This window comes from Mus caroli, unplaced genomic scaffold, assembly GCF_978045245.1.
Source record: "Mus caroli unplaced genomic scaffold, Mus_caroli_1 scaffold_11, whole genome shotgun sequence".
NCBI lineage: Eukaryota > Metazoa > Chordata > Mammalia > Rodentia > Muridae > Mus > Mus caroli.
The window spans coordinates 109,775,465-109,800,966 of record NW_028227266.1 but is presented as its reverse complement, the minus strand read 5'-3'; the positions used below and the strand labels follow the sequence as shown (position 1 = coordinate 109,800,966).

Here is a 25,502-nt window from a genome sequence, read left to right as displayed (position 1 = left end):
AATAGGCCTAGAAGTGGCTATATGGACTAGGCTGGCCCTGAATTCACCGAGATCTGCCTTTGCCTCCCAAGTGCTGAATTAAAGGTGTGTGCCACCACACCCAGCTATATAAGTTTTTAATTAACAGAAAATTTAAACTCTGAAACAAACCTACAAGCTACGGCCATTTTACCAAATGTCAGTGGTTTACGTTTGTCAGCCCCAGTCTTCAGCTACAGTATTCTGACATTTACCAATGTAACAATCTAACACTGCAAAATGTCTTAAATTAACTTATAAAACACATTTGCAATTTGACTTGAGACACGGCCTCACCACATGCTGTATAGACCACAGTAGCCTCACACTCTGTCCCCTGGCTTAACCCCCCCAGGTGTTGACAACAGGCAGTGACATGGAGTCACCTAGTTAACAATACTTTTTAAAAGGAAGTGATGGGTAAAGAACATAAAGTTTTTTAATTCTTCCTCCTCCTGTGCCTGAGAAAACATTATCTTCTACTATAAAATAAAGTCTAATATAAAACAAATTTTTCATGTTCATAACCTAAGTGCCAACTTCACAGTCATACATCCAAAACTGTGCTCCACAGATGGAGTACACTATAAATGCTCAAGCACTTGCTTAAAAGTCTTTCTCATAGCACTGTATACAAAAGACGAGTAATGACCTAATGTTTACTAACATGGAACTAGTAAAACTTTGGAAAATGAATAAATCCGGTCTTTTTTAAATGAGACTGGAGTGGATGATAATACAGAAACATATCTCAGATGCATCGCGGGTAAAAGACACCTGTAAACACATGCAACTGCACATGCAGCTGAGAGCAGGAGGAGGGAAATACATGAAAACCATTAACTATGGTGGCCTGGCCCGGGGAGTAGGGTTATGGGAAAGTAAGAAGCTTGTGCAGAAAGGAAAGGGCTTTTCCTCGTATGACCGTTGCTTTTACGTGTTTTACCAATCTTTGAAAGTGGCACAAACACCACTGAGCCCACAGCATCAGCTCTCTGTCTATAGATGTCATTTCTTCCCAAGTGTCCCAAGTGTCTATTTACCTATTTCTTTTCCAACCCCTAGACTAAAAGAACACCATACCCAGATATTGAGCCTCAGTGACTGCCCAAGAACTAGCACTCTCACAGGATAAGCCCAGCTTTACAATGTATAAGTTTAGCCTAGTGTGTAACTGCTGTAAGTCTAGACTAACGTACCGCTGACCAGAAAGTGTGAAAGGTTAAAGTGCAATGCCAAGCACTCATTTCCCAGGAGAGTCTTGTCTTCTATTAGCTTTAAAGGGAAAGAATGGGGAAAGGGACAAAGATATTTTACTCATAAGGTAAACGCTGCTCAGTTCCTTTGCTGCTGAAGTTTTAAAAGCTGGGCTTTGAATAGGGGTCAGAGTCTAGTCTGAATTGGCAAACATAAGGGCTAAGGAAGTATGGCTTCCCAGGTAAGGATCACTTCCACCGCTCAGACTCTCCAGACGGAAAGCAACTACCTAAGAGGAAAAGCTGCCAAGAGAATTGTTTAGTCGGTACAACAGACAGCACCCCTTGGGTAAGGACAGAAGAATCTTCCTGCCTTTTAGCTGATCTGCAACAGAGCTCCCACCACACCATAAGGACAACCATCCCACCCACCATCGTGTCACCAAACCTGTCCCTTTTCATACAAGGAGCAGGGTAAGATTCACAAAGATCTTTGCAAGAAATCACTTTCTGGCCTAAGTTAACAACAACAACAACAACAACAAAATTGGTTTTGTGTTGCCAAATATGCTTTCTATCTCTTTTCCCTTCATTCTGAAGACGTTTAAATCCTAACCTAAGAAGATTTCCCTTACGTATTTATGCGTCAAGACTATCTCCAATGAAGGTTTTCACAGGGGATTTTCCAAAAGGGAATCTCTGTTAACAAGGAACAGAATCATCATCCTATCAGCTGGACAGAAATAAAAAGCAACATTAGAGAACACTCTGAATTTAAGTATCGATATCCAAAGGGAGAAAGATGCCAAAAATTTAGTCAAAGAATCAAAGGGATGTCTGTCTTAAGTTAACACCAATACATTTGGTATTGCCTTCCAATTAGTCAATAGGACTTCTAACTGTCAATCAAGGTAAAATAATCAGGACTCTACAAAGAAAAAAACAAAACAAAACTGGAAAGCAAGGTTGTCCCTATAAAGAACTGTGGGATCCAAAGTTTTTTGGCATCTCATTTTGAAAGACTAAAATGATCAAATGACATTGCAGCACTAAAAAGTTACTTCAAGTTTGAAATTAGTCAGTTCTAAAAATACACCAAAACTTCAACACAATTCCTTCCAGAACAGAAGTTAGTATCGTCTCATTCAGCATCTTTAAGGATAGGATGGCAAAGTGCTGCAGCTTCCCACTCAAAAAGCTATTTTATATAGTACACAGTACTATTTCCTACCTCAGTGGCGGTAGGAATGTCCTTCCCAATGACATTTATTTGGCTTCTAAATCCCTTCATTTGTCTTCCCACATCTGGTAAAAAAAAAAAAAGGGGGGGGGGGGACTTAAAAATCACAGCAGTCCAACAAAGGATGACAAAACAAAACATTGTACAAATTTTAACGTTTGATTTCCACGCCATAGTGCATGACAATCACCACCCAGCAACAAACAGAACCAAACATTATACATCACTTGCTATAAAAAAAAAAAAAAAAGTACAATTATCTAATTAAACGGGCAGAAAGGATCTGGCTTTCCTCTATTTCAATGGGAAGATCCCGATCTACAAGTCAGAGTGTGACCTCACTTCCGACGTGAATCACACTTTCCGAAGTTCTTACTCGGCATGAGTGTATTAAATACGAGGTCATCGGCTCTCTGTAGTTGTTAAGCAGAGCATGATGTTGGTTAATCGGGGCTAACTCTGCAAGACATTGAAGCTACGGTAAACTTGGCCAACTAACTCTTCCTGCAACACACATTCTTCAGCAATTGCAGCTTTTCACACCTACTGGGGAGAAAAAGTCCAACACTGATTAAGAATGTATCTGTCCGAGACCCTGACTGCACCTCTTCTCGCTGCGATAACACAACACGAATAGCAGTCACTGTTATCCTTACAGAGTTTTCAGTCAATCAAGCTACTGTAGAAAAACTGTGGCAAAAATGCTGAGTCACTAAATGGGAAAAGCAAAAGGGGCCACAAATACTGAAAGTTTGGGATACCCTGTAGCCACGTTTCTACGTTATATTTGTATGTCTCGAGGTGGGGAACATAATACACAAAGCAAACGCTTGAACTTTTCTCCTCTGGGTTCTCTTATGTCCCCTGCTTCCTGCTGGATATCCACAGCAAAGGGAAACCAGGCCTGACTGGAGCTATGAAACTCCACAATGTGGGTGTAAATAACGCCCGCTGTTAGTCAAGCATTAACCCTGACCGTCCTACCCTGAGCCTGGTAAGCCCGCGCGCTCCAGTTCGTTCAGATCAAGAAGGAAGCAGGAGAGGGGGTAATCTCACTCAAAAAGCTACGCCCTCCACCAGTCTGACACCGTTCCCGGGGCGGCCCCTCCCGGGACAGACTTGAGGACAGAGTCTGCGGGAGTGTGGCGCCGGGAGCAACGGGAGCTGGAGCACCCAGCTGTCCCAAGTGATGCCCGGTCCAAGGGGCGTAACCCCTTCTTCCCCAGCGGGGGGCGGGCGAAGCGGGAGCAGGGGACCCGCCAGGCGACCCCAGCCCGGAGCCGCCTCAGGGCAGCGCCTGGAGACAGCCGGGCCCGCCGCCTGCCCTTACCTGCGTGTGGCGCGGGATGAGGCTGCGGCGCCGCCCGGAAGGGCCGGAGCGGCCGCCCGGGAGCCGGGAGAGGAGAGCGCCGGCCACACTCTGCCCCCCGCACGGTCCACCCCGCGGGCCGCAGGGAGGCAAAAAGAAGGGCTCCTCGCGCCGCGGCCGGTCGTGTAGTCACACTGAGCGCGCCCTTCGCCCCGCGGCCGACACAGCGAACGAGACCCGGGATGAGCCGCAGCCCGAGCGGCGGCTGCAGCTGCGGCGGTGGCGGGGCAGAGGGGCGGGGCCACCGGCCGGCGACCCGCTCACCCGGAAGTACTTGTGGCAGGCGGCGGGGTAGCGGACGCGCGCGGCTCCGAGGCTACTGGCTGGACCGCGGAGCGCGGGGCTCGCGGGTGACGGGAAGGGAGATACGCTCGACACGCACTGGCTCAAGCCGGGCCTGGTCCCGAGCGTTGGTATCCGAGCGTTTCGTAACCGTACTTAGCCAGGTGGCCTCAAAGCGGTCTGGTGGGAGGTTTTGGGTGAGTGAGGCACCTGGCGCGCAGTCTGTGGGAAAGGATGTGGAGGGGAGGGTGGGTGTGGCTGAACGAAATGAAAATACCTGTTTTTAAAGAGATTTCCAGCTGAGGCTGTAGCGCAGGTAATAAATAGGGTGCTTACTTAGCATATCTGTAACCTTGGGTGCCATTCCCAGCATAAAATCAGGTATGATGCTGTACACCTGTTGTCCCAGGTACCCTGGAACCTGTGGCAGGGCGAAGGAGTTTGAATTATCACAGTGAGACCTGTACACACACACACAAACACACAGACCCAAATCGTAGGCATGTTCTTCAATCCCAAAGTATCTGGGGAAGCCCCTCACGTTCAAAGTTCCAGGCACCGGAAGCACCGATCATGCTCTCTCGGGGAAACTTGCCTTCTAATTGAGTAGATGAACTTGATCAGATAAACAAGGTAATGACAGATTGTCGTGAACTCAGCGGCAAGCAATGATGAGAACATTTTGAGGGTGAGGCCTCTGGCTGGAGAAGATGGTGAGAGAAGACCTCTGGCAGGAAGTGATAGCCGAGCAGGTATCTGGGGGAAAGGGCACAAAATGGTCTTAGGCACGACCTCCCATCTGCAAAAACTGCAGATTTCAGAAGCCCACGAATAAGCCCACGGATGACATGTTTGGATTTTGTCTGATGGCTTCTAAAAGGACTTTCGGAGCTGCCCGTACCCACTGAGATATCAAAGGTTTGATTAACTTTTCATGTTCACGGGGCTGCCACTGTGGGATCAATCCTGGAGGTTCAGCACACAGGGAAAAGTGTGCTGAGAGAAACTGTGTGTGTCTGTCTGTCTGTCTACAATTGGCTCGCAGACAGCAACTTTGGGTGGTATTTCCCTGGAGCCATGCTCCTTGGTTTTTTAAAGACATTATTAACTCTCAAGCAGACCTGGAATTTACCAGGTGGGCAAAGCTAGCAGCCACTCCAATGGTGGGGTCATAGGCAAGTGCCACCACACCTAGCTCTCTTTCACTGTAAAAATAGGCGTTAACGCTGGTGTTGTGAAGCAGCTTTAGAAGTTCGCTGTTACTTCTCCTTCATATTTTGCCTACTTGGCAACAGAAAACAAAAATGACTCCTCTTGTTGAAAGAGTCTGTAATAAACGATTCGAAAGAATGTTGTAGACTGACACTCTTTGTCACAGCGAGGAGTCCCTGACTCAGGCTATAACCCTGAATTACGTGGTAGGCAGTCATTCTCGGCACATTAAGTCTCTCTTTCTGCCAAAAATATCTGTTCCCAGATCTTTATGGAATATTCTGACATGTGAATGCCCCAGGTCTGTGTGGGCTGGCTGCTCCGCAGATATATTAATAGATGAAGGAAAATTTTGCAAATGTTTATACTTTTTGGAAAGTGTGATGGCTGGATCCATACATATTTATTCTTTCCACAGCAAATCTTTCATAGTTTTCTTAGATAATGCCAAGAAATAAAATGTTTCCTTTTTTAATAACAAATATTCATTGCTGTTTTTACTTGCCTGCATCAGATATTGTATTTTTTATTTCAACTACCAGAATCTGTGAAAGTGGATATATTTTTAACATGAATGTCTCTGATATTAATGACAATAATGTGTTTTTCATGTTTCTCTTGCTTTTCATATTTTTAGATGGAACTATCTTGGCAAAAGCTGGACAATGTTCCTTTATTTGAAACACATATCTGGAAACATCATTAGTTCAGACATTAAAAATAAACTACTAGGAGTTGTGTGAGCAAGCCAGTCAAAATTTCAGCATGGCTGGCAAAGGGGCTCCTGAGGCACCAGCCATAGTTCGGGAGCTATGGACAGTTGAGAGCTGCTGAAGAAATGAAAGTCACTTTCTTTGTGGATGTGGTGGAACCCCAGTGGGTGGCCTCACACCCATGTACATGGGGGCCAACAACAACTAGACTCAGGGGCTGGACAGATGGGTCAGTGGTTAGGGACACACTGCTCTTTCCAAGGACCCAAGTTTGACTCCCAGCACCCACCCACGTTGAGTGCCTCACAACCCTGTAACTCCAGCTCCAGGGAAATCTTCCACTTCTGTCCTCGTGGGTACCTGTGTCACATGTATACAATTCACACGGACATATACACATATATACATAACTAAAAATAATAAAAAAAAAAAAACCAAGTGTGATGGTGCACACCTTTAATTCCAGCACTTAGACGGCAGAGGCAGGTGGATTTCTGAGTTCGAGGCCAGGCTGGTCTACAGAGTGAGTTTCAGGACAGCCAGGGCTACACAGAGAAACCCTGTCTTGAAAAACAAAAAACACAAAAAAAAAAAATAAAAAAATCTTAAAAATAATAATTGGTCAAGACTATCAATAATTTTAAAAGAGGACATGAAGTTGAGAGAAAAATGGATTTTAAGGTCTCCAGGGGAAGGTAGAGGGAGGTAGTGGGTGGGGGTTGGTAAGATCACAATACATTATATACATGTATGAAATTTTCAAATAATGAAAAGATTTTTTTTTTTAGGTCCCAGATATAGCTGTCTCTTGTGAGAGTATGCCGGGGCCTAGCAAACACAGAAGTGGATGCTCACAGTCAGCTATTGGATGGATCACAGGGCTCCCAATGGAGGAGCTAGAGAAAGTATCCAAAGAGCTAAAGGGATCTGCAACCCTATAGGTGGAACAACAATATGAACTAACCAGTAGCTCTTGACTCTAGCTGCATAGGTATCAAAAGATGGCCTAGTCGGCCATCACTGGAAAGAGAGGCCCATTGGACACACAAACTTTATATGCCCCAGTACAGGGGAAAACCAGGGCCAAAAAAATGGGAATGGGGGGGGGAGGGTATGGGGGACTTTTGGGATAGCATTGGAAATGTAATTGAGGAAAATACGTAATAAAAAATATTAAAAAACAAAAAGATTTTTTTTAATGAGCTGTTTGGACTAGGGAGATGGTTCAAAAACTAAAGCACTTGCTGTGGCATGAAGACCGGAATTTGTGTGCCCAGGATCCACATAAGTGGCAGGCAAGTGCGGCGTTCATTTGTAATCCTAGTGTTAGAAAGCAGAGGCAGGATCTCTGGAGCGAGCCGGCCAACCAGCCAAGTCCTGTCCACGAACTTCGAGTGCAACTGAAAGACCCTCTCAGCGAGTACAGTGGTGAGCACCCACACATACATGAATACAATAGACATTACTCAACATACACAAGAAAAAACATGGGCTGCCACATTGTAAGTCTAATTCTTGTTTTGGGGGTTTTTGTGAGGGAGTGCGGGGCTGAGTGACTTGCCCAATGTTCCTCACTGGTATCATCTTACCTACCCATAGTGCATCTTTAAATCTAGATATTTGGGGTTTTTGTTTTCTATCAAAAAGGTACCACTTCACAGTAATTAATTTCTGCTACATTTGACTTGGCTCTTTTCCTTTCTTAAATAAGCAGATGTCAGTAAGAAGTTTGCCATGGTGCTAATGTCAACATTTCTTTCTTCAGGATTCCGCCAGCGCCAGTTGTGGCTGTATTAGTTACTTATCAATAACTGTGATAAACACCACGACCAAGGCTGCAGAGGAAAGGAAGGTTTTGTTTGGCCGTATGGTTCTGGAGCCACAAGATCCCATCATCATCCCAGGGAAGTGTCAGGCAGAGCAGCTGGAGCAGCAAGCTCACATCTTGAACCACAGGCATGAAGCAGAGAGAACAACCTACAAATGGCATTAGTCTTTAAACTTTGAAAGCCCAGCCCAGAGGCATTCTTCCTCTAGCCAGACCATACCTCCTTTTTTTTTTTTAAGACCATACTTGCTCTTTAATCTGCAGTGCTGATTACAACGGAATTTATAATCAATGGAGGGTTTCACGGACTCGCAACACCTTCTCTGCTCCCATTTCTTTTATTAGATGTTTATTTACATTTCAAATGTTATCCCCTTTCCTAGTTTCCTCTCCGAAAATCCCCTATACCCTTCCCCCCCTGCTCCCCAACCCACCCACTCCCGCTTCCTGGCCCTGGCATTCCCCCATACTGGGCCATAGAATCTTCACAAGACCAAGGGCCTCTCCTCCCATTGATGGCCGACTAGGCCATCCTCTGCTACATATGCAGCTAGAGACATGAGCTCTGGGGGTACTGGTTAGTTCATAATGTTGTTCATCCTATAGGGCTGCAGACCCCTTCAGCTCCTTGGGTACTTTCTCTAGCTCCTTCATTGGGGACCCCATGTTCCATCCAATAGATGACTGTGAGCATCTACTCCTGTGTTTGCCAGGCACTGGCATAGCCTCACCAGACCATACCTTCTAAGCATACCTAAACATCACCACCAAACGGCGACCATATACTCAAATACATAAGTCTACATGTCGCATTCCCCTTCAGACCACCACACCAACTTACTCCGGAGTCTATCACTTGAAGAGCTGAGGCAAGATTGCTGAAAGTTAGGCCAGCCTGGACTAAAAAGGAGTGAGTCTGAAAATAAATCAATTTTGCCAGACAACAAAGTTGGAAATTATTCATTTGTGAGATAATTTTTTACTTCTGCTTATACTGTTTCAAGTCCTTCTCCCCAGTAAACTCGTCTAGAAGCCTGTGTGTGTATTTTAATACATCTGACTACAAATATTTTTAGAGGTTAGTGTTGAATTAAACAGAGAGGCTTCATTTAGCTGAAGTTAAAATTAAACTCTGCTTGGTTAGTTTTTGTCAACTTGGTGCAAGCTGCCTTACTTACTTTCCCACTGCTGTGACAAACGCCCAGGACCAAATCAACTTCTAGAAGAAAGCATCTAATGGGATTACAGTTTCTGAGGGTGAGTCCATGACCTGAAACAGCTGAGAACTCACATCAGATCCATAAGCAGGAGGCAGATAGCTAGCTGGAAATAACATGGGCTTTGGAAATCTCAAAGCCAACCCACAGTTAACACATCTGCCCCAACAGGCCCACATCTCCTGATTCTTCCCAAACACTTCTACCAGCAGCAGCAGTCCAATCATTCAAATATATGTAAACTTGGGGGCCATTCTTATTCAAATCACCACATAAATTCAGACACATCTGAGAATTGGGAATATTAAGAAAATGCCTCCATCAGAATTTCAATAGGCAAATCTGTGGAACGTTTTCTTGGTGAATGATTTGGATAGGAGAGTCGGCTCACTGTGGATGGCCACTCCTGGGCAGGTGGTCTCGGGCTGTATAAGAAAGCAGGCTGAGCAAGTCATAAGAAACAAGCAACACCCTCATGGCTTCTGCTTCAGGTCCTGCCTCCAGGTTCCTGCCTTGAGAGCCTGCCTGGACATAACTCAGTGATGGACTGTTTCCTAGAAGTGTAAGATGAAATAAACTTCTTCCTCCCCAAGATGCTTTGTGTTGTAGTCTTTATTACAGCAATTTATTACAACAATAAACACAAAACTAGGACAAGCCCTAACTATCAAAATGAAAATGCCATCACCTTTTGATGAAGAATCTCACTCTTGAGTAATTCTGGCTCTGTACAGATTCTTCCAGAAGGGGCAGCTCACTGTCAGTCCTAAGAATAAACGAGGAAGTGTAAAGTACTTTCCTTAGTCTCAAAAGTGAGGAAAGGCTGATAAGGAGCCGTTTCGTTATCAATTTCATGTGGGTGCCTAACTGCAAAAGAAATGGCCCTTTCTGCACGTCTACTTATAAATAAGCAATAAAACTTCATGTCATGACTTATCTATCACACTGTAACCCATCATATACCAAGCACAGAGGCAATAGAAACATGGCCATAAAATAGGATCTCTGCCCTAAAGAGGCTAAAATACCACCATTTCTGTTTAATACACATTTAGATGTTATTTTTTTTTTGCATCTTTTACCTACCTGTATGTATGTACACCTCAGGTATTCTTGGTACCCTCAGAGGTCAGATTTCTTGAAACTGGAGTTACAGATGGTTGTGAGCTAACTACCCTGTGGGTGGCAGAAAACTGACCCTGGTTCCAGCCCCTAAATACACTTCAAAGTGACTGTGATGTTCTTACTATGTTCCTGAATAGGAAGTGGCTATTCTGGGAAGGAGGAAAGATGGGGAGTTTGGGGAAGGGAGGCGGGTGCGTTTTCAGTGAGACTTGCTGTCCTATAATCAACCTTACAAAGCAACTTTACAGCCCAGCAGGTATTAATAGGTGTGGCGCCGTCACTATGGCAAAAAAATATGTGGTTCCTTACCTAATACAGAGTGTCAGGGCTTAACAGTACCTAAGAGGCCAGGTGTAAAGTACACACTTATAATTGCAGCACTTTAACTTAGGAGACTAAGGAAAGAGGGTTATGAGCATGAGGCCAGCCTCAAGATCCTGTTTCAAAAAAAGTGGGAAGGGATCAGGAGTTTGCAAGATGGCTCAGAGGGCACCTTACACGCCTCATCACCTGAGTTTGTTGCCTAGAACCCACATGCTCTGACCTCTGCTCTCATGTTCGGCATGCTGACGCCCACACGCACATCATATACACACACAATAATGAACGGACTTTTTTTTTCCAAGTGACTGTGTTCATCTTGTACAAAGCAGAAGGGAGGCTTTGGGAGACAGGCAACTGGATGTCCTGAGAGAGTTGGCTGGAGAAGCAAAGAAGAAAGTAGTTAGGGTGGAAGAATTCTTCTCCAAGTCAGTAAGTCAGTATAAGTGTGATTCTACACACCCCAAGCTCCAACAGGCAGAGTAGTGTCTGCCTTCAGGAAAACCTGGCCACAAAAGAGAGGTAGGGTAGCAAGAATTGATAAGAGCAGCTGAGAAGGAACTCAGTCGGGAAACATGGAAGGGTGACTTGGAGCAGAGAACATTCTGGAGAGAGGGAGGAATACATCAATTTGAATTACATCATCTCACTTACAGGTGATGTCCCTGGAGGAGGATCCGGTGCTTACTGGCTTAATGTGTAGGGTTCACTTAAGATGCTGTTTTCCCCATGCCAGTAAATAGTCTCTAAAGCGTTTAATGAACCATAACAGCCCATCATGGAAATGGGCCCTGAGTTATTCTGCTCGTCCCCTAAGTCTGGACCGTGTGACTTTTTCTCATACAAACGCTACTGTTGAAGAGTCTTGTCTCTGGTCACATCCACCCGGAGGACTGTTTTAGCTGATATGCTATAAATAGTCTTTGGGCAGCAAGAACAAGAGTAGGAAGACCAGTTAGGCTATCCCAGTAATTCAGATCTCAGCAGAGTTCGGAAGAGGTAGTTTCACTGTAAAGAGATTTTAAATAGAGAGACAGCAAGATTTGCTTGGAACATTGATTCCCAGTGTGAGACAGAGGGCAATAGAGAACACTTAGGGCTTGACCTTGAACAACTGAAAGGATGGCAGTTGCTATCAACCGGAAGTTTGGAAGTCAGAGAAGATCTGAAAGATATAGAGAATCAATCTTCTCAGATTTTATGCACTCCAGTTACCTGGCAGACATTTGAGCAGAAATGTCAAGTCTACAAATGCAAGTCATTAAGTCATGAAATCCCTAGGTAGGAAATACAAATTTATGCATCTACCTACATATTAGGACTACAGGCAGTACCATGAGGACTAAGTGGAAATATTCATGGTTAAGGCCTCTTATCCTTTGGTGTAGGGTGGTTGTGTTTGTAGATAGTATGAATTACTTTATATTCATTCATATCTTTTATATACGTTAATATAATTACTATCTCCAGTTCACTCGTTTTCGAAAGGGTTTATATTTTAATTTTGTTGTTTTGTTTTGTTTTGTTTGAGACAGGTCTCACTATGTATCCCTGGTTAGCTTGGAATTTTCTATGTAAACCAAAGTGGCTTCAAACTCACAGAGATCCACCTACTTCTGCCTCTTGAATGCTGGAACTAAAGGGATACAAGACTATACTCAACTATTCTTTTATGTGTGTGTATGTATATATATATATATATATATATATATATATATATATAGCCAGTGCTCCTAACTGCTGAGCCATCGCTCCAGCCCCCAACTCCTGCCCCTTTTAAATACTGGTTTTGTCTTCCCAACATTATATGTTTTTTTGAGAAAAGGTCTATTTTCTACACACCATAACTCTATATCCCTATGATACACTTACAATGTTCATAAAGTAAAATATGTAACAGGCTTTTTGTTTCTTCTTCTTCTTCTTCTTCATATATATATATATATATATACATATATATATGTATATATATATATGTATATATATATATATATATATATATAGAGAGAGAGAGAGAGAGAGAGAGAGAGTCAACTATTGCTGTCTAGCCTGGTCTCACCGTGTAGCCCAGTGTGGCCTTGAGTCTATGATGATCACTTAATATTTAACTTAGACACATCGAAGTGCCCCGGCAAAAAAAGGGCAGAGAGAAAACTTTCAATCTATTGCAACTTGTGGTCATTTCAGGTCAGGTAAAAGAGCTGTCTGCGAGAACAAGAAAAAAATGCCGATGCTTCATCACATTTGCTTTATGCTCAGACATCCGGAGGCACCGAGAACGCTCTCAATAACTTCACTCTGGGACCAACCAACAAGAGGAAGGTTTTCCCAAGAGCCCTAGAGTCACCAAACTGGTGTGTATTGCTTTCCTGTTCCTCAGGACAGTGGTTCTCAACCTCCCGAATGCTGTGACCCCTTAATGGTTCCTCATGTTGTGGTGACCCCCAACAATAAAATCACCTCACTGTTACTTCACAACGTTTGCTACTGATATGAAACATAGTGTAAATGTCTGGTAGGCCACCCCACCCCACTGGTCGAGAACCACTCTTTAGGGACTTACTATAGCTGGGAAAGTTCTGTCTGTGAGTAGACAAATCTGGGCCGTATGTTTCACCTCTGGCTCACCCAAAAGTGCATGGAATACAAGCTAGACATGGTTTCACGGAAGGCAAGACAAGGGACTGTCACCAAGTAAGAAAAAGGTGAGGCGCTGCCTCCCAGGTAAGAAAATGGTAGTGCATGCCTTTAATCTCAGGGAGGCTGAGGCAGGCAGAATCACTGTGAGTTTGAGACCAGCCTGGTATACAAAGTTAGTTTGAGGAGACACAAAGAAACCCTGTCTGGAAAAGTCAAAAAAGGAAACAGAAAATGGTTATGAATGGTTAGAAACAATGTCTGCTATACCAGTTACTCCAAAACCTGGGCTTCTTTAAGCCTGGGGTGTGGTGGCACATTTATAATCAACCCCAGAGAGGCTGAGGAAGATGAAGTTAAACTCAAAGCTAGTCAGTCTTCAAGAAGAATATTGTGGTTTGAATAGGCACTTGAATGTGTCCCAGTTTCGTGTCCCACACTTAATCATCAGGCCGTTACAGAATCAGTTGTCACTACTTTGAATCACACAAAAAAGTAAATATTAAGGCATGACTATAAAAGTTACCTATCTGGAAGGGTCAGTATTTCAGCACTTCACTTTCCAAAACCCTCCCACCTGGCCTTGCAGGTTGCTTCTTGTCTTTCTGACTCTGCCCTATTGTCAGTTTGCAGGAAAGTATTCATTTGCCTTCCTTCGGTGCCCTGGGGACAGGGTGGCTGCTGACTGAGAGGCCTGGGAAACCACCACCGAAGCAGAAAGTGAATCAGCTGGAAGGACCTTTACCCTGTGCGGAGTCCTGGAAATGCATTTATGGGATAGCCTTCCTCTCTAGCTTCACTGTCTCCTCTCTATTCTAAGAAGTCATTTCCTCCGTGCGGTGTGTGGCCCGCTTCGTATAACACGGGTAACATTTCATTTAAAATCTTCTGCAGACACCACTAACCAGTATGCCCAGCAACAGAGGAATGGATGCAGAAAATGGGGTTCATATCCATAGTGGGATTCTTTGTGGCCATAAAGAAGAGCAAAGTTGCTTGAAGGGAAATAGTTGCAGGTGGATGGAGGTTGTAGTTACGCAGTTAAGCCAGCCCCAGAACAACAGGTATCTTATCTTTTCTCTTATTTGTGGTTCCTGGGCTTTATGTAGTTCTATGAAATCATGCATATATAAAATGAAGACAGAAGTGCAGTTATCTAGGGAGCAAAGGGCACACAAATGGGAGGGAAGGGGCATGGAAAGGGGAGAGAAAAGAGTCAGGAGACCTGCTCAGTGGCCAATAGATACCTGTGTGAGAAGTGTTCAAACTAGAGAAAAGTTCAAAATCAACGAATTTGCCGTGGAGCATGCACCACTTGGTGTGAAGAGAGATGAAGATGGCTTCCCCATCTGCTCCTGCCTTCCAAGAAGCGCTTGCCATCCATGAGAAAGATGAGCATGTTGTCAGGCCGAAGCAAACGAACGGTTTCTAGAGTCATGTCATGTGGTGCTGGGCCCGCTGTGGGGTTTGTTAGCAAGCATGCTGAAGTGAGCCTCCACTCTGTGGTCTCATTCAGAATTGTAGAAACTGGGTTTGGGCACTTAATAATGAAACCCATGGGGTGTGGCTATTCCGTTTTCAGTTACAGGAGGGATGACGGGATATCTCACTATGTGTTTGAATGTCTACTGAACAGTGTGCTCTCCATATCTCAGTCCTGTTTACTGTAACACACAGAGATCGTCGCCGAGTAAAAGACACTTGAATGCTAATCTTAATCAACAATCAACGGAGTTTCTGGAGCCTGGGCCATCAGCTGTTAATTAAGACCATGAACTGCTCTAGGAGAGGACTCCAGTTTGGCCTCTAACACCTGTGGGGGGAGGGGCTCACAACTACCCTGTAACTCCAGCTCCAGGGGATCCAACGCCCTCCTTGGTCCCCACCGGTGCTGTGCTCATATGCACAAAGATGTGCATACACTCATATACATAATTAAAAATAAAATCTTTAAGAAGTGAGGCTACCAATTATCTTAATTTTTGCTTTTTCTAAGTATTCCTGTACTCTATCTGTAGTCAGGTGGATTTGTTTGTTTCTTTACATCCCAAACACTACTCCCCCCCCTGTTCCCTCCCTCACAGAATTCCTCTCTCCCCACTTCCTTCCCCCAACCTCCTTACCCTCACCCCCTCCCCTTATCCTCTGAGAGGTTGCCCCACCCCCCCGCTCTCCCTTCCCCCACCCCTGGCACATCAAGTCTCTGCCAGGTTCAGTGCATCTTCTCCTACTGAGGCCAGACACAGCACCCATGAAGACTGAGCTGCCTGTCTGTTACATATGTGCCTGGGGCCTCTCTCCAGCTCCTGTATGCCCTTTGGTTGGTGGCTCAGACTCTGAGAGCTCCCAGGAGTCCAGGTTAGTTGACCCTGTTGGTCTTCCTGTGGGGTTCCCATCCCTTTCAGGGCCTTCGATCCTTCCCATAGCTCTTCTGTAAGAGTCCCTAACGTCTGTCTAATGTTTGACTGTGGGTATCTGCATCTGTTTCAGTCAGCTGTTGGATAGAGCCTCCCAGAGGACAATTATGCTAGGCTCCTGTCTGGAAGCACAGCAGGGTATCAGCAGTAGTGTCAGGGATCAGTGTTTACCCATGAAATGGGTTTGGAATTGGGTCGGTTGCTGGTAGACCTGTCTTTCAGTCTCTTCTCCATCCCTCCATTTCTTTTAGATGGGACAAATTTTGAGTTGAAAGTTTGTTTTGTGGGTGGGTTAGTGTCCTTATCCCTCCACCTAGGGTCCTGCCTGACTATATAGGAGGTGGCTTCTTCAGGTTCCATGTCCCCACTCTTAGGCATCTCAGCTAAGGTCACCGCACTGACTCCTGGGAGCCTCCCCTATCTCTGGCCTCTGGAACTTCCCACAGATTCTCCCCCTCCCCCTGCCTCCCTCTCCCCCTGCCTCCTGCAGTTGCAGAGGTGAATTCATTTTTAAAGAAAAATAATCCTAATTATGTTGTGGTCTGATTATCTGTGTCTGCTTAAAACTCAGAATTTGAAATCCTGTCGCCAAAGAGGTAGCATTTAGTCATGGAGACTTTGAGATGTGACTAGGTCATGGCGGGTGGCAAAGACCTAAGAGAGAGCTGTCAGCCTTCTACTCTGTGAAATCCAAGTGAGACGTGGGCCCAATCCCGACCCTACATCTGCTAGTGCATCACTGTCAACTGCCTCCAGAATGTGAGAAATAAACTTCTTTTGTTGAAAAACCACCCAGTCTTTCGTATTTTATTTCAGCAACTTGGACTCACCAAGTCCCCGAGCTTAGTGATATTGGGCTCATGTGTCTAAGTGCCCAATACTAAGGAAGGGTACCTCCCTTTTTTTCTGCAGAACCGCGGAGAAGAGAGATGCACAGTGTCTGCCACCGAGTTTAATCCAAGTCATGGCCTGCATGTCACTAAGAAAGCCATCGAAGCAATGGTGGCTGGAGCCTGGGCTGAGCCAGGCCACAGTTATTAGATCATGCTTTACTAGATAGGAGGACACCATGTACAAAGCCCGTGGGCAGCAACGAACGTTGATAAGGGCGTTGCTTCTCAAGGGCATAGCGCTGAAACATTCTGAACTCAGCAGTGGCAGGTCCCCAGCTCCTACAGCAGCTATTGTCACACAAGGCACTCAGCTATGGTTGAGATCACTCTGATTCCATAGATATGGAGGAAAGGGGAGGGAAGAGGAAAGTCTGGGTTCCCAGAGCTGGGCCCATAGAGCTTGAGGTGGCAATCAGAGACATCCTGTGAGAGACGGTGCAATCTACTTTGGAGGATTGGATTCACTCACTGCCCAGTACTTGAATTGCTTGACTGTATCCAATGAACTTAACTCTGTGATTGACAGGTGTGGCCTGACTACTCCTCACACTGCTCCTAACTCTGTGATTGACAGGTGTGACCTGAGCACTCCTCCCACTGCTCCTAACTCTGTGATTGACAGGTGTGGCCTGGCTACTCCTCACACTGCTCCCTTGTCCCTTGTGTAATCTTGGGAGGTTCTCTTCTTTCAATTAGAATAGTAAGGCCTTGTGTGCCTATCTCCAGGCCTTGTGTGAGGATCCTAAGAGATGATGCGTGGAACTATAATTTTGTGAACTATCAAATGCTATACAAATGCAAGAGATCCTCATTACTGTGGCTAAGTAACATTGAAAAGCCCCTTCTTTTAATTGCTCGTTAACAATAAATGTTCAATTAGCATATTATAAATTTAGATAGCCAAGACACAACTACCGAGAACTTTAGAATATAAGGTCATTCTGCATTCTCCTATGTGACATAGGAATCTAAGGAGTAAGAAAACCATGTCCAGAAAAACAAAAAACAAAAACAAAAAAACAGCCAGGCAGTGTGTTCCACACTTTTAATCTCAACACTTAGGAGGCAGCAGCAGGTGAATCTCTGAGTCTGAGGCCAGCCAGGTGTACAAAGTGAATTCCAGGAAAGAAGAGGAGGAGGAGGAGGAGGGGGAGGAGGAGGAGGAGGAGATGATCGTGTCCATGCAGCTAAAGAGCTAGCTCAGCTGTTAAAAGTGATTACTGTTCTCCAGGAGGACCAGTGTTTCTAGCACCCACATCAGGCAGCCAACAGCCTCTTAGAACTCCAGTTCCAAGGGATCTGACCCCTCCTGACCTTCACCAGCATCTGCAGGCAAGCAGTGCACATAAAACCCTCAAAGGCACACACATAAAAGACCAACACATCTTTAGAAACAGAAAAGCAAGAAACGTTTGTTAGGTCAATGTTTTGTGGTCATATCTTTGAATGCCAGCTCATCAGTCTAGGAGATAGTGTTCATATATTCTCCGTAAGCATTCCCCATTGTCTTAGCTCAAAATTAAAAGCCAGTGTTTCTTCTGTTCAGGAGAGTACAACAGTAGATGAGAGCAGGAGTCAGGAGTCAGCACACTTGGCCCACGGGGCAATCGGCCACTGTCTATTTTGTATGGCCTGTAACGTTAAGAATCCTTTTGACGTTTTAACTTTTTAATCAAAAGAAAAGGAGTGGGAGTGTGGCTCAGCGGTAAAGGCCTTGCCTGGCATTCATGAAGACCCTGGGTTTGGTTCCAAGCACTACAAAGAATAGAATAAAGGAAAAGATGTTCCATAACACGTGATAAATAGTAATGCAAATGTCAGTCTCCATTTTTCATCCCGGCAGTGTAACAAAAGGAAAATGGAATGCCTAAAATGGTAACTTTTTTTTTTTTAAGATTTTATTTATTATATGTAAGTACACTGTAGCTGTCTTCAGACACTCCAGAAGAGGGTGCCAGATCTCGTTACGGATGGTTGTGAGCCACCATGTGGTTGCTGGGATTTGAACTCTGGACCTTCGGAAGAGCAGTCGGGTGCTCTTACCCACTGAGCCATCTCACCAGCCCAAATGGTAACTTTTTAATTAACTTATTTATTGAGGGATTTTTAAGTAAAAGCTGTGTGTTTATCTATTTGTATCAATGTGCACTTGTGTGCATCACATGGATACAGGAGCAAAAGACACCATGATCCTGGAGACCAGAAGAGGCTGTCAGACCCCCTAGGACTGGAGTGGCAGGTGATTGTGAGCCACCCTGCTATTGCTGTGGAGCAGAACCTGGGTCCTGCAAAAGCAGTAAGTGGTGTTAACTGCTGAGCCATCTCTCCAGCACCCTGGGGTTGGTTTTGTTGAGACATGGCTTCATTATGTATTCCAGGCTGGCCTTGAATTCATGCTCCTCCTGCCTCAACTTCCTGAATAATAGGACAGCATGCAGTATTGTAGATATTTGTGTATAGGTGTCTATAGGTACATATGCACATGTATGCGTGCATGTGAAAAGCCCGAGGACAACCTTTGGTGCTGTTCCTCAGGTTTCATCCAGTTTTTGTACGGTAACTTCTCTTTCTGGCCCAGAACTCACCAGGTAGTATAAGTTGGCTGGCCAGCGAGCCTCGGGCATCCACCTGTGTCCCCTGAGCCAGCACTGGATCTCATGACACCATACTGGTCTTCTTCTCCTCCTCCTCCTCCTCCTCCTCCCCCTTCTCTTCCTCCCCCTCCTCTTTCTCCTCTTCCTCCTCTTCCTTTTCTTTTTCTTCAACATGGGATCTGGGGAATCACTCTTAGGTCTTCATTCTTACATGACAAGCATGTTACTGACTGAACTATCTCCCCAGCTTACTGGTAGCATTAAAAAAAAAAAAAGCATCAATAAACATTAGATCTGGAGGGATAAATAAAATAAAATTTTTTCAGTTTCTCCAAATTACCTACACATTGGTGAACTCCGAATGAAACCCCAGAAGGGGTAGGCTTAGGGATGGAGCCCAGGATTTCAGCTGCTACTGTGAATAGTGGCTGATAAAAGCCATGACTGCCCCTTCTACCAAATTACCATGTCTCCAAATGCTTGAAAAAATGCCTCCCGACTGCGGCAGCCCCCAGCCAGTGGCTGTGAGGTGGATGTGAGGTACAGCTTTCTCTGTTTTGTTCCTCTGTGCTGGGCAGTAACTCTTGTCCAGCCACTCCCTGCAGATCTCACAGATGAACATGATGGGGCTAGGCTTGCTTGGCTGTCTCCTGCTCTAGTCCATTTCCCTTGCTCCCTCTCGACTTGCCCTTGAGAACACTCTTAATCACCTGCACCAGACTCTCTCTGCTTCTGGGAAGCTGAGCTAAGTCATAGGCTCCTTAAGAACGCCCTGTCGCAGAGCCAAAGAGCCCCGGCACGTGGAAAGCAGCATCACACTGATGACAATGTGACCAACAACTCGTGGTTTCCTTCCTGACCTGTGGTTGTTCACCTATCCCACTGGTTTTATAAAAGACCCTGGGAGCTTTCTAGTAATCGTCCTTTCTTTTTTCCTCTTTCCTTTTATTTGAGTTGGCCCAAGTCTGTATATTGTGCCTGAAAGCCATGTAACCTTAACTAATGTGATGTGTAATATAGGCCTGACCTACCAAGACTTTGGAAATGAGATTCACTGCTGTACTGGGCTAGCATCAGTTGAATCCTCACATGGTTGGCCTCCATCCCTGCAAGTGTTGCTGGGAACATCCCAGCTTCTAATCCTTGCAGAGCTGGGTTGTTAATTTGATACCCAAGGCCATATTTCCCTTCAGCCTTCCTGATTCCCAACCCCCACCCCCAAGCTCGACACCCCCACACCCCACCCTCACGCCCCACCTTGGAGGCTGGGAGAGCAACATTCCTTCTTCTGGATGTCATCCTCTTCAATCTTTCTGCTTCCAAGCCTGTAGCATCTCTGTGTGCTCTCCTCTCCCTAGAATGTGTTTTTCTTCACCATTTGGCTGTATCTGTGTGCACGCACACGTGCACGTGTGCGATCCATTTGCATACATGTCAGGAGAGCAGAAGGGCAGGTTGTGGGCAAGTCAAAAAGGAGCAGAAGGGCAGGTTGTGTTCAAAAGTCAGATCACAGGCCAGGTGGTGGTGGCGCACACCTTTAAGCTCAGCACTCAGGAGGCAGAGGCAGAGGCAGGTGGTTCGAGGCCAGTCTGGTTATCAGAACAGAATAGCCAAGGCTACACAGAGAAACCCTATTTTGGAAGTTAAAAAATAAAAAAGTCAAATCACTGGATAGTGGATCTTAGAGGAAGGGTGACATCGTTCAAGCCGGATGAACTCTTGCTCCCAGTGGTGATTCTACCACCGTCTTCTTGTTGTTTCGCCCAAGGGAAGTTCTACCACCGCCCATGTTGGGGGGCAGGATGCGCCTACAGTGAGGAACTGAGAACCGGAAAGAGCCGAGGCGGAGGAGGATTTGAGAACGCAGTGATTTCAGAGGATAGAGAGGATAGAGGTTAGTTCTCTTATGTTTAACTTGGCTACATCACCACCTGAATGTGATCAACTTCCTTGCCCTTATGTAGTTGTCCCTGGCTCCACTTAACATAGTGAGCGGCACCCAACAAACAATGAAGGATAGTTACCGTTGTTATTTCCATCAATAAGACTGTAGCATTTCAGCCCAAACAATTATTTACCAATTATTAGGTTAGGGTTAGGGCTTTTACCCACTAAACTGCAGATTCAAAGCCACAGACCAGCCCTGTATGCACATGCGGGCACAACCAAGACACTAAGGTTCAGAAGTGCCCGCAGGGCCTAGCCTACAATTACACTCTAATAAAGCTCAAACAAAGCCAGTAAACTCTACAAGTGAAGATTAGAGGCCTAAACTCCTGCCATTGTTAAGAGGGAGATGGTGGTCTGAATCGAAGAGCTAGGAAGAGGCAGGGCACTCCGGGAGTGGCAGAGCTGGCACAGGAACCTGAGGTGGCCTCCGGTCCCAATGGGATCCTTGGGAACTGGAGGCAGGTGCCATGCTTGGGGTAGCCCATGAGCTTCCCAAGGAGCTGAGGAACTGGAGCTGATCATGTGACTCCACTCATCACTCTGAGGAAGTCAGCGTGTGACTGATGACAGGCTTGTGTAATAAAGTGCTCGACACACAAGCTTGTGGGACTGACTTACATCCCCCAAACCCACATTTCTAAAAAGCCAGGCATGACAGTGTGCCCTTGTAATCTCAGCGCTGGGCAGTCAGAGACAGGACTTGCCGGCCAGCCTGCCAGCCTAGCTTACTTGGTGAATTCCAAGCCATTGAGAGACCTTGTCTCAAAAAAAGAGGGACAGGGAGTGGCACCTGATGAACCATGCCCAAAGTTGTCTCTGGCCTCTGTATTCACATGCACACACATGAACACACACACACACCCAAGCACACATACAAGCACACACAAACACAGGCGCACACACACAGGCACACATGCACACACACACAGGCACACATCTAAAAAAAGAGGTAAGTATGGTCCATGCTGCCACTGGCAACCATACTGAGGTCCATGCTGCTGCTGGCTAGCTGTTATGGGCAGCGAAACTTTTTTTGTAGAGGTATAGATGACTGCAGATTCACAGTTGAGAGGCATAGAAGGTTTCTATAACAACCTCCCCCTCTTCCCAAAACAAACAGTCAAGACCAGAAGCTATTGAAGAGAGTCCTTAAAAATTATGATTGGGACACTGAAGTGTAGCTCTTCATGCCTAATTGCTTCTGGCAGGGGCGGGGAGAGGGGACGGAGGATGGGGAGTGTGGAGAAGGAGTCAGTTAAAAAAGAAGTACAGAGAAGATGTCAGGGTGATGAAAACCTGCTGGTCCAGGAGTTAAAAATCCCAGGCTACAGAGGGTCTGCTAGGGCTTCCGGAAGTGACTGAGTCTCTCAAAGTCTGGGTTCCCCAGCCTTTAGCCTTCATGCCCCACTCCTTCACCTCTGTGGATACAGTTCACCCTTCTGGAACATTCTCACATATTTTTTTTCCTTCTTCTAGGAGCTCTTATGGTCTCTAGAACATATCATCCCTGTGGCAGATATTTCACTCCCAGTTGATAAATGTAGACACAGACTTGGGGTGTCACCACACAGCAACTCAGTCTTGTCCTAGGACACTGAGGTATGAGGTTTTAAGGAAGGTCTTGCTTTCCACCGCATTCCTGCAGGGTAGGCGAGGTAAACATTAATTTCACTACAGGAAATGGAACCACAATAAGGAGGGGTGACTTGCCCAGGATTACAGAACCAGGGAGTGGCCAGTCACCCCGCTTTTACTTCCCCTGTCTCAAATCCGGGGTGTTTTCCTTCATGTTCAGCAGTACCCTGGCTACCTGGTCACCTCCAGGCCGTGTGGCATCTGAAGGAAACTTCGGTGTTCAGGGACTAGGGAAACGCTCGCTCCAGGCACAGGAGAATTTGAGGGGAAAATCTTAGAATGTATGTAGAATCAGCCTAAGAGATAGTCTTAGCTTCCTTTCTATTGCTGACATAAACACCATGACCAAAAGCAACTGGGAGAAGAGAGGGTTTATTTGGCTGACATATCTGAGGTCACACAGTCCCTCACTGAGGGAAATCAAGGCAGGAATTCAAGACAGATATTGAAGCAGAAACCACGGAGAAATGCTCTCCGGCTGGCTTGCTCCTCCTGGCTGCCTTATCTTGCTTTTTAAATACAATTTAGGGCCACCTTCCCAGGGATGCCACCACCTAGAGTGGGCTGGTTCCTCCCAAAATCAATCATGAATCAAGAAATTGCCTCATACGCTTGCCTACAGACCAGTGAGATGGATGGATTTTCTCAACTGAGGATTATTTTTTTAAAAAAGATTTATTTATTTATTTATTATTTATTTTATGTATATGAGTACACTGTAGCTGTACAGACGGTTGAGAGCCTTCATGTGGTTGTTGGGAGTTGAATATTTTTAGGACCTCTGTTTGCTCTGGCTCAGTCCCTGACTGCTCCGACCCAAAGATTCATGTATTATTATACATAAGTACACTGTAGCTGACTTCAGACCAGAAGAGGGAGCCAGATCTCATTATAGGTGGTTGTGAGCCACCGTGTGGTTGCTGGGATTTGAACGCAGGACGTTTGGATGAGCAGTCTGTGCTCTTACCTGCTAAGCCATCTCGCCAGCCCTCCACTGAGGATTCTTAAGATAACTCTAGTTTATGTCAAGTAGACAAAAAACAAAAACAAAAACAAAAAAAACCCTAACCAACACAGAGATGTTTGCCTTCTTGAGTAAAAGAAACATAAAGGGGCTGGTGAGATGGCTCAGTGGGTAAGAGCACCCGACTGCTCTTCCGAAGGTCCAGAGTTCAAATCCCAGCAACCACATGGTGGCTCACAACCATCCGTAATGAGATCTGGCGCCCTCTTCTGGAGTGTCTGAAGACAGCTACAGTGTACTTACATATAATAAATAAATAAATCTTTAAAAAAAAAAAAAAAAAAAAAAGAAACATAAAGATCCTTATCTGCACAGAAATGACATTCTGGTTAAATAAGGAGAGATAATGTCCATAAATGAATCGATTCTGTGTGATGATAAACGTTTTTAAAGACAGGCTCTTAAGAAGCTAAGGCTGACCTTGAAACCATGGTCTTCCTAGCTCAGCCTCCTAAGTGCTAGGAGTACAGGCATCTTGCCAGTAACGTAATTAGTAATGTAATTAAGTTATAAGAAAGTTACCAGGGAATGGGAAATGAGATTCAGAAGTGTCAGGGTTGGTGAGAAGGCTCAGAGGGGAGAGGTGTTTGTCACCAAGCTGAAAACCTGAGTCCCATCCCCGGGACCATATGGTGGAAGAAAAGAAACAACTTGAAGAGGAGATATTCAAGCACGGGCTATCTGGGCAGAAGATTCTGTGTAGAAAGGGCCAGGGCAAGCGGCTTTGAGATGAGTGTAGTAAATGGAGTGTAAATATGACCAGGGAGGCTGGTAATTTGGGGCGCTTCATGGACTGTCGCTGTGTAACAAAGTACCCCAAATCTTAATAGCTCAAAACAAAAAGTGTAACCTCTCAGCTTCTGTGGTCAGGAATGCGGCAGAGCTGACAGCCATGACATTTGTTTCTCAGATGTCACAGTCCCTTCTGTCTCCACATCTCCAGGGCTGGAATCACAGGCACACACCTCTGCACTCAGCTGAGCTGCGTGTGGACGGACTCTGGGCTTCCAAACACATCCTATGCTTACCTTGAAAGAGCTTTACCAACTGAAACTCCTCCTCCGATCCCTCCCTTTTTACTAGAAAAAAATATGCTTTTTGGTGATTTATTTATCTATTTATTTATTTTTACTTTTCAGTAGGTTTGGTGATTGTAAACCTATAAAGATTTGTGTTAGTAAACACAGCACCTATTATGACAATTAAAGATCGGAGTAAGCTTTGGAACCAGGTTTCTCATTGGTTACCTGCCTGGGACTTCTGTGCTGTCGCCACCTTGTGGCCAGCTAGAGAAACAACAAGTACGGTGTTGCCTTTGGTTAAGTGAATAACTAGACAGTATAGGCTTGCATCCTTACTGCAAGAATTAGGCGTGGCACCAAGTAACCAGTTACTTGTAAGATCATATTATCTATGGTGTAAAACTCCGATTATTAAAAACTTCCTTCTGATACTAATCCAAGTTCTGCTTAGTTTAGCCTCCTTTTTTCCTGGCTTTTAAATTCTGTTTAAAACATTGTTTCAAGGCAATCGCTTCTTGTGCTTTGTTCAAATCCCTTTTCTTCCCTAAATAACGAAGCTCCTGATCTTTCTTTTAATGCTCTGATTCCAGCATCCAGCGGCTGAGACAGGGCTTCAAGCGAGCAGGACAGCGCAGGCGCAGAACTAATTGAGGAGGTTGTCTGGGACAGAGCCCAGCCACAGGCAGATTCCTCCGGGCATGAATGGCACCACTGCGTTGGCCCATTTGGATGTAAGGCTTCTGTCTTTTGTTTTCTAGTGAGCCAGTCTTTGGTGAGAGGAAGGGGTCGGGTCGCCTTGCTAAGTAAGA

At 45.3% G+C, this 25,502-nt stretch overlaps 1 protein-coding gene and 1 pseudogene across 16 annotated transcripts in view; one reads left to right on the top strand and one right to left on the bottom strand.

The window, feature by feature from the left end:
• Lrrfip2 (LRR binding FLII interacting protein 2) overlaps nt 1-4,065 on the bottom strand; it is a 106,280-nt gene extending 102,215 nt beyond the window's left edge. For 5 of the 16 annotated variants that reach the window (XM_029481647.2, XM_085828085.1, XM_029481648.2 and 2 more), the window contains exons 1-2: nt 3,785-4,065; nt 2,446-2,519 (exon numbers count right to left, since the gene is read on the bottom strand). The gene's annotated coding sequence lies outside the window, so the exon portion shown is untranslated. The remainder of the gene's footprint in view (nt 1-2,445; nt 2,520-3,784) is intronic. The other 11 variants (XM_085828086.1, XM_085828087.1, XM_085828088.1 and 8 more) reach the window with 8 other exon arrangements.
• Nucleotides 4,066-7,250: 3,185 nt separating this feature from the next.
• LOC110302447 (large ribosomal subunit protein eL31 pseudogene) overlaps nt 7,251-25,502 on the top strand; it is a 40,326-nt pseudogene continuing 22,074 nt past the window's right edge.